This window comes from Salvelinus fontinalis, chromosome 16, assembly GCF_029448725.1.
Source record: "Salvelinus fontinalis isolate EN_2023a chromosome 16, ASM2944872v1, whole genome shotgun sequence".
NCBI lineage: Eukaryota > Metazoa > Chordata > Actinopteri > Salmoniformes > Salmonidae > Salvelinus > Salvelinus fontinalis.
The window spans coordinates 37,777,738-37,797,375 of NC_074680.1; the positions used below are offsets into that span (position 1 = coordinate 37,777,738).

The 19,638-nt window shown below is 44.4% G+C and overlaps 1 protein-coding gene across 6 annotated transcripts in view; it reads right to left on the reverse strand.

Annotated features, from left to right (window-relative positions):
- The window catches only part of LOC129813118 (alpha-(1,6)-fucosyltransferase-like), a 182,028-nt gene that overhangs the window by 143,808 nt on the left and 18,582 nt on the right, over nucleotides 1–19,638 (reverse strand). For 3 of the 6 annotated variants that reach the window (XR_008753118.1, XR_008753116.1, XR_008753117.1), the window contains exon 2: nucleotides 13,005–16,827. The exons of the other annotated variants lie outside the window; for them this stretch is intronic. The gene's annotated coding sequence lies outside the window, so the exon portion shown is untranslated. The remainder of the gene's footprint in view (nucleotides 1–13,004; nucleotides 16,828–19,638) is intronic. 6 annotated transcript variants of the gene reach the window in all.

The window sequence follows — 19,638 nt, forward strand, 5'->3', positions numbered from 1 at the left end:
ATTTCAGGAAACTAGGCATATGTCGCACGTCACTACTTCACAGGTGAGGCATTTGAACGCAAAAATGTTTTCTATCAAAATAGTTTTTTGGGGCAGAAATTACTTTGGGAACATGTGAACTTCCATGTGCCTTAATAACAAACTTGTATGCCATCTATAAATATAAAACAATTGTTAACCTGTTTGGGCTGCAGGGGCAGTATTGAGTAGCCAGATAAAAGGTGCCCATTTCAAAAAGGCCTCGTACTCAATTCTTGCTCGTACAATATGCATATTATTATTACTATTGGATAGAAAACACTCTCTAGTTTTTAACACCGTTTGAATTATATCTGTGGGTGAAACAGAACTGGACTTAGAGCAATTTTCCTATTTGTATGTCAGAATGCAGAATTTTGCTGGCTGTTCTGAGACCTGTGTATTAATTTGCCTGTCCTCTATTGGTTGAGATGCACTGCATACGCCTTCCCCTGGGTGTCAGCGAATAGGGAGACTTGAAATGGAGTATCTACGTAGTTCCCAAAGGTTATAAATTGCTTGGAACCGAAGTGTCCCATCTTTCCACTCTTCGCTCTGACGCAGGGAGGGTCTTTGCATGTAATTTTAGAAGCTCCCGTTTTAGCTCCTAGATATATCCGGCTCTGTTTTTATTCAATATAGGTGTTGAAGACATCGTAATGTTGTTATTTTAAACCGAATTATATCAGTTTATGTCAGTATATTGCGATTTTCGGGTATTTATTTTCGTGACGTTGTAGGAAGTCGGGTATCTCTGGCCCACATGGCTATTGTTTACTGCTAATTGCAACGTTAAAGACAACGTTCTCCAACCTAGCAACAATTCTTTTGGACAAAGGACACCTTTCCCAAGATTCTGATGGGAGGTCATCGAAAAGTAAGAACTATTTATGCTGATAATTCATTGTTCTGTTGGAAAAAGTAAACCGCATAAGCCGCCATTACTTACAGTGTAGCCTTGCGTTATCGCACCCTGTATTGCGCAGCAACGTTAATTTTAAAAATGTAATTCAGCGATTGCATTAAGAACTAATTTGTCTGTCAATTGCTGTCCAACCTGTATTTTTTTAGTCAAGTTGATGAATAGTTTTCGATAAGAATAGGTGCCTTTACAAGATGGCGCCGGACAGATTGCTTGACGTTATGGACACTATTCTCATTGTATAAGCACGATTTGTGCCGCTAAATATGCACATTTTCGAACAAACTCTATATGCATTGTGTAATATGATGTTACAGGACTGTCATCTGAAGAATTCTGAGAAGGTTAGTGAAACAATTAATATATTTTGGTGGTTTATACGTTATCGCTATTTTTGCCTTGAATCAATGCTGTTGTTATGTTTGCTATTGTGCTAAGCTAATATAACGCTATATTGTGTTTTCGCTGTAAAACACTTGATAAATCGGAAATATTGTCTGGAATCACAAGATGCCTGTCTTTCAATTGCTGTACACTATGTATTTTTCAGAAATGTTTTATGATGAGTATTTAGTTATTTGGCGTTGGTGTCTGTAATTTTTCTGTCTGCTTTCGGTGCAATTTCTGACTGTAGCTGCAATGTAAACTATGATTTATACCTGAAATATGCACATTTCTCTAACAAAACATATGCTATACAATAAGTATGTTATCAGACTGTCATCTGATGAAGTTGTTTCTTGGTTAGTGGCTATTTATATCTTTATTTGGTCGAATTTGTGATAGCTACTGATGGAGTAAAAAACTGATGGAGTAAAAAAAGTGGTGTCTTTGCTAACGTGGTTAGCTAATAGATTTACATATTGTGTCTTCCCTGTAAAACATTTTAAAAATCGGACATGTTGGCTTGATTCACAAGATGTGTACCTTTCATCTGGTGTCTTGGACTTGTTAATGTGTGAAAGTTAAATATTAAAAAAAAATATCTTTAGAATTTCGCGCCCTGCACTTTGAGCTGGCTGTTGTCATAAGTGTACCGGCGTCAAGCTGCAGCCATAAGAAGTTAAACCTAGTTGGTCTAGCAACGTAAAAAGTTAGGAACCTTCCCGCTAGCCATGATTGGCTGAGATAATGGATGGGCTGGACATGCCGATAGATGAGTTCGGATTGTTCTGCTATGTAGCAGGCTTCTGTCTATAACATGAGCTGCTCAGTATGTGTAGGCAATCCTTTCTAACGCAGCTTTTTGAAAGGTATCATGAAGAACTGTGATGATGTTCTCCACTCTCCACTTTCTGGAGGCCCGAATTTTGAAATCAGTGGATTGCCCGGTGGAAGCAGAGTGTGAGAGCTAAGGAGATGGGGAAAATGTAGGCGTTGGATTATTCGGAGGGAGTCGAAAAGAGAAGACACAAAGGCTGTTGTATAAAACACCTGCCTCCGGATTACATCTCGATACTAAGGTCAACTATGGCATCCGTGACAGAGAGGGAGAAGCGTTCATCCATGTATATGGATAAGAGAGTCTAGCTAGCTACATTTTCAGATATTATACGTTTCAAATTTTGTCAGAAAGTCATTTTCATTGCAAGTTAAAGCGTACTGTTAGCTAGCTAGCTAACATTAGCTGACTGGCTGGCACGCTAGCTAACGTTAGTGTATGGTCTGAACCCCTCCTGGTACAACATGTTTCTGGACTTCCTGACGGGCCAACCCTAGGGGATGAAGGTAGGCAACAACACCTCCGCCACGCAGATCCTCAACACAGGGGCCCCACAGGGGTGTTTGCTCAGCCCCCTCCTGTACTCCATGTTCACCTATGACTGCGTGCCCACAAAGTCTCCAACGCAATCATGAAGTTTGCTGATGACACAACAGTGGTAGGCCTGATTACCAACAACGACGAGAAGAGGTGAATGTCTTGGCGGAGTGCTGCCAGGGAAATAACCTCTCCCTCAACGTAAACAAAGCTAAGGAGCTGATTGTGGACTACAGGAGACAGCAGAGAGAGCACTCCCCCATCCACATCCACATCGACGGGGCCACAGTGGAGAGGGTCAAAAGCTTCTAATTCCTCAGCATGCATATCTCAGTGGACATGAAATGGTCCTTTCACCCTGACAGTGCGTTGAAGAAAGTGCAACAGCGCCTCTTCAACCTCAGAAGGCAGGCGAAATTCGGCGTAGCCCCTAAGACCCTCACAAACTTCTACAGATGCACCATTGAGAGCATCCTGTCAGACTGTATCACCGCCTGGTATGGGGGATGTGGATGGGTGCGTGCTCTCTCTCAGTATAGAGACAAAGTAGAGTCGCAATTCAACGGCTCAGACACGAGAGGTATGTGGCAGGGTCTACAATAAATCATGGACTACAAAAAGAAAACCAGCCCCCTCGTGGACCACGATATCTTGCTCCCAGACAAACTAAACAACTTCTTTGCTCGCTTTGAGGACAATACAGTGCTACCGACACGGTCCGCTACCAAAACCTGTGGGCTCTCCTTCACTGCAGCCAACGTGAGTAAAACATTTAAACGTGTTAACCCTCGCAAGGCTGTCGGCCCAGACGGCATCCCTAGCCGTGTCCTCAGAGCATGCGCAGACCAGCTGGCTGGTGTGTTTATGGACATATTCAATCAAACCTTATCCCAGTCTGCTCTTCCCACATGCTTCAAGAGGGCCACCATTGTTCCTGTTCCCAAGAGAGCTAAGGCAACTGAGCTAAATGACTATCGCCCCGTAGCACTCACTTCCGTCATCATGAAGTTCTTTGAGAGACTAGTCAAGGACCATATCACCTCCACCCTACCTGACACCCTAGACCCACTCCAATTTGCTTACCGCCCCAATAGGTCCACAGACGACGCAATCGCAATCACACTGCACACTGCCCTAACCCATCTGGACAACAGGAATACCTATGTAAGAATGCTGTTCATCGACTACAACTCAGCATTTAACACCATAGTACCCTCCAAACTCGTCATTAAGCTAAAGACCCTGGGTCTCGACCCCGCCCTGCGCAACTGGGTCCTGGACTTCCTGACGGGCCGCCCCCATGTGGTGAGGGTAGGAAACAACATCTCCACCCCGCTGATCCTCAACACTGGGGCCCCACAAGGGTGCGTTCTCAGCCCTCTCCTGTACTCCCTGTTCACCCATGACTGCGTGGCCATGCACGCCTCCAACTCAATCATCAAGTTTGTAGACAACACTACAGTGGTAGGCTTGATTACCAACAACGACGAGACGGCCTACAGGGAGGAGGTGAGGGCCCTCGGAGTGTGGTGTCAGGAAAATAACCCCACACTCAATGTCAACAAAACAAAGGAGATGATTGTGGACTTCAGGAAACAGCAGAGGGAGCAGCCCCCTATCTACATCGACGGGACAGTAGTGGAGAAGGTGAAAAGTTTTAACCTGTTGGGGATGGGGGCGCTGTTTAGACTATTTATGCTAATGTGGCTAATTTTTTAAACGGCTTCCCACAAAATCCTTGATCGTACAATATGCATATTATTATTATTATTGGATAGAAAACAGTCTATAGTTTCTATAGGAGTTGAAATTTTGTCTCTAAGTGGAACAGAGCCCATTCTACAGCAATTTCCCTGACATGGAGTCAGATTTGAGAAACGTTGGCCACTTTTCTGAAGTCATTTAAAAGGGCACTGTCGTTGCTATGACTATACGGACACTTCTTACGTCTTCCCCTGGATGCCTTTACGTGATGACGATTCCAACGGGCTCGATTGCTCGTTCACAGGCCCTACAAATGAAAAAAACCTTTAGCTAGCAAGTCTTTTCTTGCTGCGTAACGCGCGTGGAAGACACCGACCCTCTCCTGTTCCAAGCGTTAGTTTAGCCTGTTATATTTCTCCGGTCATCTTTTCACTCGTTATAGGAGTTACAAACATCACAAAGTAGTTAATTTAAAGCGTTTTATAGCAATTTATATCCGTTTAGTGCGATTTTGGGACATTTATTTTTGCAACGATGTGAAAAGTTGGGCACGCTTTTCAGTTCATCCCGAACGTAGTTGACATTTCCACATGGCAAGAGGACAGCTTTCCACCAAAAGACGATTTCTCCCAAGAAAGGATCCTTTGCCCAAGATACTGATGGAAGAACAGCTCAAGGTAGGACATTTTTATTATGATAAATCGTGTTTCTGTCGAAACATTTTAGTGGCTTAGGACGCCATGTTTTTTGACGTAGCTTCGCTTGGCGCAAACTGTATTGAAAAGTAAGGATAAATTAAAAAATGTAATAACGCAATTGTATTAAGAATTAAATTGTCTATCAATCCCTGTCCACCCTATATTTTTTAGTCACGTTTATGAGTATTTATGTATAAGAGTAGATCACTGTCTAAGTGGCGCAAGGACGTTTTCTTTACCAGCTTGTCTACATTTCACATTGTCTAACCATGATTTTGGTGGCTAAATATAAACATTTTCGATCAAACTGTATATGCATGTTGTAATGTGATGTTACAGGAGTGTCATCGGAAGAATTCTGAGAAGGTTAGTGAAAAAATTAATATCTTTTGGCGATGTTGACTTTTATCGCTCACTTTGGCTAGAATCAATGCTGGGCTGCTAATTGCTATGTGCTAAGCTAATATAACGATTTATTGTGTTTTCGCTGTAAGACACTTAGAAAATCTGAAATATTGTCTGTATTCACAGGATCTGTGTCTTTCGATTCGTGTATGCTGTGTATTTTTACGAAATGTTTGATGATTAGTAGTTAGGTAAACACGTTGCTCATTGTAATTATTCTAGTCCATTTGTGATGGTGGGTGCAATTGTAAACTATGCCATATACCTGAAATATGCACTTTTTTCTAACAAAACCTATCCCATACCATAAATATGTTATCAGACTGTCATCTAATGAGTTTTTTTGTTGGTTAGGGGCTATAAATATCTTAGTTTAGCCGAATTGGTGATGGCTACTGGTGTTGGTGGACAAATAAAAGATGGTGGATTATGCTAATGTGTTTTTAGGTAATAGATGTACATCTTTACATATTGTGTCTTCCCTGTAAAACATTTTAAAAATCGGAAATGTTGACTGGATTCATAAGATCTGTGTCTTTCATTAGCTGTATTGGACTTTAATGTGTGAAAGTTAAATATTTTAAAAAAATATTTTTTTTGAATTTCGCGGCACTGGTTTTTCAGTGGGGGGGGGGGGGGGGTGCCGCTAGCGCCACGCTGATCCTAGACAGGTTAAGTTCCTCGTCGTACACATCACGGACAAACTGAAATGGTCCACCCACACAGACAGCGTTGTGAAGAAGGCGCAGCAGCACCTCTTCAACCTTTACATTTACATTTAAGTCATTTAGCAGACGCTCTTATCCAGAGCGACTTACAAATTGGTGCGTTCACCTTATGACATCCAGTGGAACAGCCACTTTACAAACAGTGCATCTAAATCTTTTAAGGGGGGGGGGTCAGAAGGATTACTTTATCCTATCCTAGGTATTCCTTAAAGAGTTGGGGTTTCAGGTGTCTCCGGAAGGTGGTGATTGACTCCGCTGTCCTGGCGTCGTGAGGGAGTTTGTTCCACCATTGGGGGGCCAGAGCAGCGAACAGTTTTGACTGGGCTGAGCGGGAACTGTACTTCCTCAGTGGTAGGGAGGCGAGCAGGCCAGAGGTGGATGAACGCAGTGCCCTTGTTTGGGTGTAGGGCCTGATCAGAGCCTGGAGGTACTGAGGTGCCGTTCCCCTCACAGCTCCGTAGGCAAGCACCATGGTCTTGTAGCGGATGCGAGCTTCAACTGGAAGCCAGTGGAGAGAGCGGAGGAGCGGGGTGACGTGAGAGAACTTGGGAAGGTTGAACACCAGACGGGCTGCGGCGTTCTGGATGAGTTGTAGGGGTTTAATGGCACAGGCAGGGAGCCCAGCCAACAGCGAGTTGCAGTAATCCAGACGGGAGATGACAAGTGCCTGGATTAGGACCTGCGCCGCTTCCTGTGTGAGGCAGGGTCGTACTCTGCGGATGTTGTAGAGCATGAACCTACAGGAACGGGCCACCGCCCTCAGGAGGCTGAAGAAATTTGGCTTGTCACCAAAAACACGCACAAACTTTTATAGACGCACAATCGAGAGCATCCTGTCGGGCTGTATTATCGCCTGGTACGGCAACTGCTCCGCCTACAACCATAAGGCTCTCCAGAGGGTAGTGAGGTCTGCACAATGCATCACCGGGGGCAAACTACCTGCCCTCCAGGACACCTACACCACCCGATGTCACAGGAAGGCCAAAAAGGTCATCAAGGACAACAACCACCCGAGCCACTGGCTGTTCACCCCGCTATCATCCAGACAGCGAGGTCAGTACAGGTGTATCAAAGCTGGGACCGAGAGACTGAAAAACAGCTTCTATCTCAAGGCCATCAGACTGTTAAACAGCCTTCACTAACATTTAGTGGCTGCTGCCAACATACTGACTCAAATCTCTCGCCACTTTAATAACTCAAAATTGGATGTAATAAATGTATCACTAGTCACTTTAAACAATGGCACTTTATATAATGTTTACATACCCTACATTACTCATCTCATATGTATATACTGTACTCTCTACCAACTACTGCATCTGCCTATGCTGCGCGGCCATCGCTCATCCATATATTTTTATGCACATATTCTTATTCATTCCTTTACACTTGTGTGTATAAGTTAGCTGTTGTGAAATTGTTAGATTACTTGTTAGATATTACTGCATGGTTGGAACTAGAAGCACAAGCATTTCGCTACACTCACATTAACATCTGCTAACCATGTGTATGTGACAAATAAAATTTGATTTGATTTTTTTAAATTGCACTGTCCGCAACCGCAGGGCTCTCCACAGGGTGGTGAAGTCAGCCCAATGAACCATCGGGGGAACACTGTCTACCCTCCAGGAAATACAGCACCCGGTGTCACAGGAAGGCCAAGAAGATCATCAAGGACCTCAGCCGAGATCGAGAGACTGATAAACAGCCACCGCTACCCTGCCCTCTGCCCAGTACCCTACTCTGCCCCTTAGCCGGCTACCACCCGTTACTCTACCCTGCACCTTAGGGACTGCTGCCCTATGTACATAGTCATTGAACACTGGTCACTTTAATCGTTTTTACATACTATTTATATATTTACTGCTGTACAAAAGTGTTGATTATTAAAAATAATTGAAATATTGTATGCTTGTTTGACATTTACAGCATTGATCAATAGCATTTTGCTGCACCAGCCATAAACCTGATTGATTTTCCCAAACACACACTTATACACACATGTACATACACGCTTGACGCACGCACGCGGTGAATGGATGGCGCAAGCATACACTAGCGTGTACACGCACACACAGACGGAATAAATACAAACACACAAACACACAGTGAATATACATGAGCCTACCTGGATCAGGTAAAGACCTCCTGGCTTACCCTTCCTTGACCTAACACACTCTGATCCACTTTTCACATCTGACTTACAGAGAAACCAGTTTCATAACCTTACATAAACCTGAAACGCAAACTTCACCCCTTACACACACATGTGCACTTAGACATGCTCGCATGAGCACACACCTTCCCTCCCTTACCCACACACTCCCCAGCCCTGTCCTGCCGTTCCCCTTGGTAGTGCATCCTCCCACAGAACCACCAACGGCTCTAAGCGCTTGGCTTCTGGGATGCTTCATTGTCCCAGAGGGGCTGTTAGAACATAAGAACACTGTTCTAATGCTTTTAGGATGTTCTAATGGAACATTAGAATGCCACAAGGCTCTATAGATTCCCTCCACCACATGCTCCAGTGGATCTGAGGCAGCACATTACATCACCATACGGGTCACTGCTGAGTGATGCAGATAGAAGGGGAGAGAGGACAAAGTATTCAGCAAGACACATCAGAAACACAACGCTTATTTCATCCGCTCACTGCTTCGGGACCAATGATTTATATATACATTAAATGACTGATAGGGGACACAGTGCCACCATCTTGGCACTCCCTCACCATTGTAAAAAAATATTATGGAAGCTATAGAAATTGATTTATTCATGACTACATTTGTTTTTGCAACATTTACTATATTACAGACACCGTAATGCATTCTTTTAAATTATATTATGTGAGCTAAACATACAAATACAAATATTTTCCTTTTAAGTATAATTTTTTGAGATGGCTAATGTTACTGTTCCCACTAGAACAAAAAAATAAATACTGTGCTTTGCTACATTCATCTTTGCCTCAATCCTGACTAGTCTCCCAGTCCCTGCCGCTGAATAACATCCCCACAGCATGATGCTGCCACCACCATGCTCCACCGTAGGGATGGTGCCAGGTTTCCTCCAGACGTGACACTGGACATTCAGGCCAAAGAGTTCAATCAAGACAATGACCATAAGCACACAGCTAAGACAACGCAGGAGTGGCTTCGGGACAAGTCTCTGAATGTCCTTGAGAGGCCCAGCCAGAGCCCACACTTGAACCCGATCAAACATCCCAGGAGAGACCTGGAAATAGCTGTGCAGCGACACTGCCCATCCAACCTGACAGAGCTTGAGAGGATTTGCAGAGAAGAATTTGAGAAACTCCCCAAATACAGGTGTGCCAAGCTTGTAGCGTCATATCCAAGAAGACTCGAGGCTGTAATCGCTGCCAAAGGTGATTCAACAAAGTACTGAGTAAAGGGTTTGAATACTTAGGTAAATGTAATATTCCATTTTTTATTTTAAATACATTGCCAACATTTTCTAAAAACCTGTTTTTGCTTTGTCATTATGGGGTATTGTGTGTAGATTTATGACGGAAAAAAACTATTGAATCCATTTTAGAATAAGGCTGTAACGTAACAAAATGTGGAAAAAGTCAAGGGGTCTGAATAATTTCCAAATGCACTGTACACAATATGCGGACACCCCTTCAAATTAGTGGATTTGGTTATATCAGCCACACCCGTTGCTGACAAGTGTATAAAATCGAGCACACAACCATGCAATCTCCATAGACAAACATTGGCAGTAGAATGGACTTATTGAAGATCTCAGTGACTTTCAACGCGGCAACGTCATAGGATCCCGCCTTTCAAACAAGACAGTTCGTAAAATTTCTGCTCTGTTAGAGCTGCCTCGGTAAACTTTAAGTGCTGTTATTGTGAGGTGGTGCAACAATGGCTTAGTCGCGAAGTGGTAGACCACACAAGCTCACAGAATGGGACTGCTGAGTGCTGAAGTGCACAGCGAGTAAAATCGTCTGCCAAACTCCAGCTATGTAGTGTGTGTACTTTCCAAGTCACAGTATGTTACAGATGTCATTAAAAAATAACATTTTTAATGACATCACAAAATAACAAACAAAATGACAATGTTCTATGGATCACCTCTGACCAATGAGCTTGAGTTTATTTTTACAGGGACAGTGCACATTAATCAACGTCTCAGTAAAAGTGACGGTTTTTCAACCACAGTCCCTGGGCAGGTTATTAAAAACAATTACAATAACAATACAATCAATGAGCGGTGAGCACACGCAGAGCAACATAGGACAAGCAAGACATAGCATGCAGACAGAGCAACATATCACAAAAAAGCAACAAAACAAAATCCATAAAAGCAACAAAGTGTTTCCACACCTCACAAGCTACAGACAACAGACAACATGGAAAGTGGAAATACACAAATAGGGATTATGTTCTCTAGTCTGATTGGCCTTTAGCCAAGTCTTCAAGTGACAAGTGAAAGTGTGATAGGTGGTGCAGTTGTGTGTGTCTGATGGCAGTGTGTTCCAGACATGGGAAGCTCTCACAGAAAAAGCAGATTGACTAAAGGTGCTTTTCCTTAAGGGAACTATACAGTCACCTCTCATGGCAGACCTTGTGGATCGGCTGCCATATGTTTGGGTTTTCTATTTAACAAATATACTGACTGGAGGGGGAGCCAGGCCATTTAGGGTCTTGAATACAAGACATGCGTCAGTATATTGCACAAGATTTTTCCAACTCAGGAGCTCATGCTTTCTGAGGATGTAACAGTGATGATGGATATTGAGCTTTCTATCAAGCCCTTTGAGAGCCTGTTTGTAGACAGACTGAATTGGTTTTAATGTTGTACAGCAAGCTTGGGTCCAACTAGTCAAGCAGTATGTTAAGTGGGGGAGTATCATAGATTTGAAGTACAGTTTTGCTACCTCTGTAGTCAAACAATTTTGTCTTAATCGGAAATTAGCTAGATTGAATTTGGTTATTTGAATTACGTTTTTCACCTGCTTTTTAAAAGAGGTCGGAATCAAGTATGATGCCAAGGTACTTAAAATCAGATACCACCTGGAGCTGCTCCCCTGACACATAGACATCTGGCTCTGTAGCATAAGTTGCCTTCTTTGTGAAGAACAGGCAGACAGTTTTTTCACATTGAGATGCAAACATGAGTCACTGTGCCACTTTGTAACCTGGACCATTACAGTAGTGAGTTCTTGTGCAGCTTGTTTGCTCTTTGCATGCACATATATCACTGTATCATCTGCATACATTTGAACTTCAGACCCAGTACAGACAGAAGCCAGATCATTAATGTACAGGCTGAACAGGAGGGGCCCCAGCATTGACCCTTGGGGCACGCCCACATCATAGCTAAGAGTGGGCGACAGCTCATTGCTCACTCTGAGACGCTGAGTTCTGCCTTCAAAGTATGATTTCATCCATCTCACGACATCGGGGGAATAATTGAACTTGGACAATTTTGTGATGAGAACCTCATGGTTAACAGTATAAAAAGCCTTCCTTAGGTCCAGAAACACAGCCCCAATAACGCCCCCTTTTTCCATCGTGGACTTCACAATTTCCAGAAGAAAGCAGTTGGCCGTTTCTGTGGAGTGTTTTGCTCTGAAGCTAAACTGCATGGAGTGTAATGTGTAGGTGGGCAATCAGTTGTTCTGCTACACACTTTAACACAAAATTCCCCATATTCTACATTCAAAATATTATAGCAGTATTCACTTTTTAAAGTGTTAAGAGTTTGTGGGAAAAGGTCTGTTGAGACAAAGCACAGGCCTGGATCTTCTCCCTTGATTTACAACAGGGCGTGAGTGCCAAGCCGTACTAGTTCTATCCTCCCCCTCTACAGGTGAAAGGGGGTCTGATTGAAGTTAGTCATTGCAAACCTGATCTGACCTATTTGGATTATTGTGATCAGTCATGACACCTTCATGGCTGAATTGCTGCAAAGAAACCACTACTAAACGAGACCAATAATAAGAAGAGACTTGCTTGGGCCAAGAAACACGAGCAGTGGACATTAGACCGGTGGAAATCTGTCCTTTGGTCTGAAATGTGAGACTTTTGGTTCCAACCGCTGTGTCTTTGTGAGACGCAGAGTAGGTGAACGGATGATCTCTGCATGTGTGGTTTCCATCGTGAGGCATGGAGGAGGAAGTGTGATGGTGCTTTGCTGGTGACACTGTCTGTGATTTTTTTAGAATTCAAGGCACACTTAACCAGCATGGCTACCACAGCACTCTGCAGCGATATGCCATTCCATCTGGTTTGCACTTAGTGGGACTATCATTTTTTTTTCAACAGGACAATGACCCAACACACCTCCAGGCAGTGTAATGGCTATTTGACCAAGAAGGAGAGTGATGGAGTGTTGCATCAGAAGACCTGTGTCACGAACCGGCTCAGAGCCCGTAAAAAAAAGGAGACCACGTGGAGATAAGGAGTAACAAAATATATTTATTAAATAACGAAACTAGGTAGCACCATGAAACATAACCGAATCTATCAAAATGTCTGCCTGGAGAGAGTCCCCTCCATGAATGGGGAAGTGGTGTATTTATTTTTTATTTCACCTTTATTTAACCAGGTAGGCTAGTTGAGAACAAGTTCTCATTTGCAACTGCGACCTGGCCAAGATAAAGCATAGCAGTGTGAACAGACAACACAGAGTTACACATGGAGTAAACAATAGACAAGTCAATAACATGGTAGAAAAAAAGAGAATCTATATACAATGTGTGCAAAAGGCATGAGGTAGGCAATAAATCGAATAATTACAATTTAATTTATCCTGGGAGAGTGGGCCCAGGTGTTTCCCATGTAGCTGACGACCCTCCCAACTCCGCCCACCGGCATCCTAATAAGGAAACAAGAGCAAAGAGAGACAAAACGGTAGACAGAGTGGGAGGGTCGTCACATTACCCCCCATAAAACCGGGGACCAACAAGGACCCCGGAACAACATACCGCCCTCTGCGTCCCAAACTGACACAGCACTTGCGTCCCAAATTGATGAGGGGTACGTGTTCCCACTTCCAAATTTGCCCCAGCCAACCTCCTCTCCAGACCTCAGCAACCTTTGTGCACGGGAAGCAACCTTTAAGAGGAAAGAAGACTCCCCAGACCTCAGCAACCTTAATACATAGGAAGCAACATTTAAGAGGAAAGAAGACTCCCCAGACCTCAGCAACATTAGTGCATAGGAAGCAACTTTTAAGAGGAAAGAAGACTTCCCAGACCAGGACGGAATAGACAGGAAAGACAGAACCTGACCATACAAACATTCAGGAAGAGGGCGCACGAGACCACATCAGCTACAAACTCCAACGAAAAGAACAAGGTCATTAATTTTTTAATTCCCAACGATTCATAGCCACTTCACAACGTAACAGACTACTCATTTCAATCTACCCTTTTTTGTACGAGGCAAAGGACCCACACAGTCAATGATCAAATACTCAAAAGGTTGGCTGAGTACAGGAGTAGGAAACCGTGGTACCGGCTTAATAGCTTGATTAGGTTTACCAGTTAATTGACAGGTGTGACAAGTTGATGAAATCAGAGACATCCCTCTTTAATCTAGGCCAAAAGAAATGTCTTAATATGCGATGGTATGTTTTCCTCACACCCATATGTCCAGCAACACCATTGTGAGAAGTTGTCAAAACCAACTCACGAAGCTTTACTGGTACCACAACCTGACTAATCGCCTCCCCCAGAAAACGACTACCATGAGACACCCACTTTCTCATCAGGACATCCTCTTGGAGAAAATAGCAATGGGCGACACCTCCTAACTGTTCCACAGGCACAATTTGGTCACGCAACTCTTCCAATGTGGGGTCAGTCCGCTGCGCACTGACTAGATCTGAGTGGGTAACAGATAACGGAATAACAGGGAAAGCAGTGTCATACTTCTTTGCGGTATTCTCATCAGTCGGCACAGTGACCAGTTCGCCACGACTCATAGAACTCGTCACTGCACACGCACGGAACATCCCTGGGGAGCTCTGTACACTCTCATCTGGAATCTCAACAACTAACGGCTTTATGGAAACAACTCGAGATGGAAACACGACAGGCCATACACAATCACCAGCCAAGTTATTCCCAAGAACAACGTCAACACCCTCAATAGGCAACGAAGGACGCACCCCCACAACAACCTCACCTTTTACCAACCCACAATCCAACATCATTTTATGTAATGGAACTGAAAGAGTGTTCAAACCTATTCCCCTAATTAGAACACTCTTCCCCGAATCAGTCTCAGCTGAAAAGGGTAACACAGACTCCAACACAAACGATTCGGAGGCACCTGTGTCTCTCAAGATCTTCACTGGCACCAATTCCTTACTCCCTAATATAGACACAAAACCTTCCATAATGAAAGGTAAATAGCCTGGGTGAATATGGACTTTCACCTGCGCCTGAGACCACGTGTCATGAGTGAACTGATGTGAAACAGGCGCAGCTAACGCCGTAGGCTTAGATTTAACATAATCACGCGTACTGAATTTGTCCTTTTCCCTGAGAACCGGACATTCGTTTTTCCAATGACCTGAATCATGACAGTAATGACACTCTTGCCCAAAGTCAGCTTTTCCACGGGAGTCAGGCTCAACCCTAGTTGAATTGAACTCTGCCCGTGAACCAAAATATCTTGGTGAGCGAAGCCCAAATCTATCCGAATGCCCCCACTCATTCCGAATACGGGGCTCTGCAAAGACACTTTTGTGAGTCAACACATACTCATCCGCCAAACCCGCAGCTTCAGCGACATTCTTTACTTTTCGTTCGTTAATATATGTGGCAATACGATCAGGGATTGAGTCCTTAAATTGCTCTAACATAATCAGATCACACAGCCCTTGGAGAGTCACAACTTCAGAGGCGGAACACCAGCGATTAAACTGTAAAGATAATTGTCGCGCAAACTCAACATGAGTCTGTTTATCATCCTTTTTTAAAGTTCTAAATCGTTGGCGGTAAGCCTCAGTTACCAATTCATAAATTTGTAACACAGCCGTTTTAACCTTATCATAGTTGGCACTGTCGTGTACACTAAGAGCTGAATATGCTTCCTGCGCTTTACCAGTCAGCACACACTGCAACATTAAGGTGCGGTCAGAATCAGGCCAACTCCTAGCGTCAGCAACACGCTCAAACAATGAAAAGAATGTCTCAGGGTCCTTTTCATTAAACTGAGGCAATAACCTTAAGTTCCCAACAATATCAAATGTGTCCGGGGCACGACCAATAGAGGAACGAACCCTAGGTAAATCTGGGTCACCTTCCCAGAACAAACTCTCCCCTGAAATCTTTCCTTCCCTAACCAACTCTATCCGTTCTTGTTGCAACTTGATTTTAGCATGCTCCATATCTAATTCCTTTTCATACTTTACACGATCATACTCTAGCTTCTCACGATCATGCTGCCGTAACAGAAGCAGTTCTTTCTGCTGTTCAAAAAGAAAACTACTAGGACTAACCAATGGAATGGCCATTGTAACGTTACGGGGAGATGACTCCTCAGCAGAGGCTGGCTCAAGAATACCACTCTCCATCAGATTGGCCTTCAATATCAACCTAATAGAATTCTTTAGACGTTTATCACTAATTTCAACCTTGTTGTATTCGGCAATTTTCAACAGCTGTTCTTTAGTACCTAATTCTAACAGTTCCTCTGATGGAAAGCGAATGAACTCATCTACAAAAGATGCCATAGTTACAACAAATTCTCACTCTTCCCCTCTGCTGAGCACACCAGACCACAACTCAAGAAATGACAATCACCCTGAGTACCACAGAAGAGAGATGAGATACGGAGCTTCCCCAAACCTACATTAACTCAACCCTAGTCTTCGTGCGGATTTGCGGTGGGTATTTACGCACTGTAGCCCGCTGGCATGAAAATAAACCCCCCAGCACGCTGGTAGATTCCACCAAGCCACGGATGTGCCCCCGAGACAACTGCTCAGTCCACAGACACCACACAAAAATAACAAACATTAACCATGCCCAACATATTTAAAAAAGTGAAACAGGTCACTAAGCCTATCAGGGGTAAAAGGCTATAGCTCCGGGTAGCAAGTTCCACTACCCTACCCAAATCTCCCACTGAGGTACACAGCCGATTACTCACCTCAGACCGATATCCCAACAGAAAGTAGAACAAGAGTTTACAGGCTGGGCAGGGCCTGGAAACTAACCATTATACTCTCTCCAACGCAACACACAAACCAAACAACAAAGGCCACCAATACTGGGCCTATCAAACTCAAACAAAATACGCAAACCAAACACGTACCTCCACGTTCTCCCAAACCAATACGTTCAAATATCCCGGATGAGCCCCCACTTGTCACGAACCGGCTCAGAGCCCGTAACAAAAAGGAGACCACGTGGAGATAAGGAGTAACAAAATATATTTATTAAATAACGAAACTAGGTAGCACCATGAACCATAACCGAATCTATCAAAATGTCTGCCTGGAGAGAGTCCCCTCCATGAATGGGGAAGTGGTGTATTTATCCTGGGAGAGTGGGCCCAGCTGTTTCCCATGTAGCTGACGACCCTCCCAACTCCGCCCACCGGCATCCTAATAAGGAAACAAGAGCAAAGAGAGAGAAAACGGTAGACAGAGTGGGAGGGTCGTCACACCTGGCCTCCACAATCAACCGACCTCAACCCAATTGAGATGGTTTGGGATGAGTTGGACTGCAGAGTGAAGGAAAAACAGACAATAATTGCTCAGCATATGTGGGAACTCCTTCAAGACAGTGGGAAAAGCCTTCCAGGTGAAGCTGGTTGAGAGAATGCCAAGAGTGTGCAACGCTGCCATCAAGGCAAAGGGTGGCTACTTTGAAGAATCTCAAATATAAAATATATTTGGATTTGTTTAACACTTTATTGGTTACTACATCATTCCATATGTGTTATTTCATAGTTTTGATGTCTTCACTATTATTCTACAATGTACAAACTTTTGACTGGTACTATATATATATATATATATATATATATATATATATATAGGTGTGACATGACAACCGCAATGTGGATTAGGAGTGAGGGTGCCAGTGTGGTTCTGGTTTAGTAAACGCTGAGTAGCTGTGGTATGTGTTTTTCTCCTGAGGTGACGGAGGTTTTCCACATTCATTCTCTCTCTCCCTCCCTCTGTGTCTCTCTCCCTTTCCATTGCCTCTTGTCCAGCTGAGCCATACAGGATTATGGAACATTCAAACTTGATCTTTCTTTCTTTTTTCTCGCTCTGTCATTCTTTGTAGCCAGCTGCAGCAAGTGGCTACAGTGTTAGGATTTCACTGAGATAGGGGACAAACTAGTACTCTGTTTTGATGAGTGTTTTCCCTCCCCCTACTACCAACGCTATCTCTCGCTCTCGTCACCCCCCTCTCTGTCTCTCTCTCTTTCTCTCTCTCTCTGGTCATGTGTGACTGTCAGGGGCCTGTTATGAGTTTGTTTTCCCTCCTCCTACTACCAACGCTATCTCTCGCTCTCGTCACACCCCTCTCTGTCTCTCTCTCTTTCTCTCTCTCTCTGGTCATGTGTGACTGTCAGGGGCCTGTTATGAGTTTGTTTCCCTCCCTCTACTACCAACGCTCTCCCTCCCTCTCTCTATCTTCTCTGTGTCACTGTGTGGGGACTGTCCCTGTCTAACCCCTTGGGACTCTGAAGGGGGCTTTGTTTGACCAAGCGTGTCTAGGAAAGAGTCTCACACACACACTGTTTTGTGAGTAGAAGGCCTGAGTAGTATACAGCAGCCTGACTGCCTAAAAAACCTGCATGTATTGTGCAGGAGTAGGTCATATGAGGACTGTTGTTCTATTCCTGACTTCCCCTGTCGCTCCCTGGTGATGTCAGAGCAGAGGAGAGCTGCTACCCGGCAGCTGCATGAGAGACACTCCACTTTAAGTGCGTCCCAAATGCAACCCTATTCCCTATGTAGTGCACAACTTTTGACCAGAGTCCTATGGAGCCTGGTAGAAAGTAGTGCACTAAATAGGGAAATAGGGTGCCATTTGGGATGATGCGCTGACTCCACACTGCAGCCAGAGAGAGAGAGAGAGAGAGAGAGAGAGAAAGATTTGTATTTATAGCTGACCAAAGGTCCCTGTGGTTGGGCTGTGGGCACTGTGACTGTCAGGGATGATGGGGTCAAACACACTGACTGGCTAGCCCAGGGCCTGGACGAACCACTGACTGGCTAGCCCAGGGCCTGGACGAACCACTGACTGGCTAGCCCAGGGCCTGGACGAACCACTAACTGGCTAGCCCAGGGCCTGGACAAACACTGACTGGCTAGCCCAGGGCCTGGACAAACACTGACTGGCTAGCCCAGGGCCTGGACGAACCACTGACTGGCTAGCCCAGGGCCTGGAAAAACACTGACTGGCTAGCCCAGGGCCTGGACGAACCACTAACTGGCTAGCCCAGGGCCTGGACAAACACTGACTGGCTAGCCCAGGGCCTGGACGAACCACTGACTGGCTAGCCCAGGGCCTGGACGAACCACTGACTGGCTAGCCCAGGGCCTGGACGAACCACTGACTGGCTAGCCCAGGGCCTGGACAAACACTGACTGGCTAGCCCAGGGCCTGGACGAACCACTGACTGGCTAGCCCAGGGCCTGGACGAACCACTGACTGGCTAGCCCAGGGCCTGGACAAACACTGCAGGGAACACACAAGCACAGGCAGGCACGCTCAAATGTACACACACGATGCTTGCACAAACACACACATCCTGAAACATATTTAAAATGTTTGTATAATTAACCTTAATTTAACTAGGCAAGTCAATTAAGAACAAATCCTTATTTACAATGATGGCCTACCAAGAGGCAAAAGACCTCCTGCGGGGATGGGATTAAAAATACAAATGTAGGACAAACACAACACAACAAGAGACACAACACAACACTACATAAAGATAGACCCAAGACATCATAGCATGGCAGCAACACATGAGAACACAACATGACAACAACATGGTAGCAACACAACACTACATAAAGATAGACCCAAGACAACATAGCATGGCAGCAACACATGAGAACACAACATGACAACAACATGGTAGCAACACAACAAGAGAGACAACACAACACTACATAAAGATAGACCCAAGACATCATAGCATGGCAGCAACACATGAGAACACAACATGACAACAACATGGTAGCAACACAACATGGCAGCAGCACAATGGTTTCAGCAAACATGGTACAGACATTGTTGGGCACAGACAACAGCACAAATTGCAAAAAGGTAGAGACAACAACACATCACGCAAAGCAGCCACAACTGTCAGTAAGAGTGTCCATGATTGAGTCTTTGAATGAAGAGATTGAGATAAAACTGTCCAGTTTGAGTGTTTGTTGCAGCTCGTT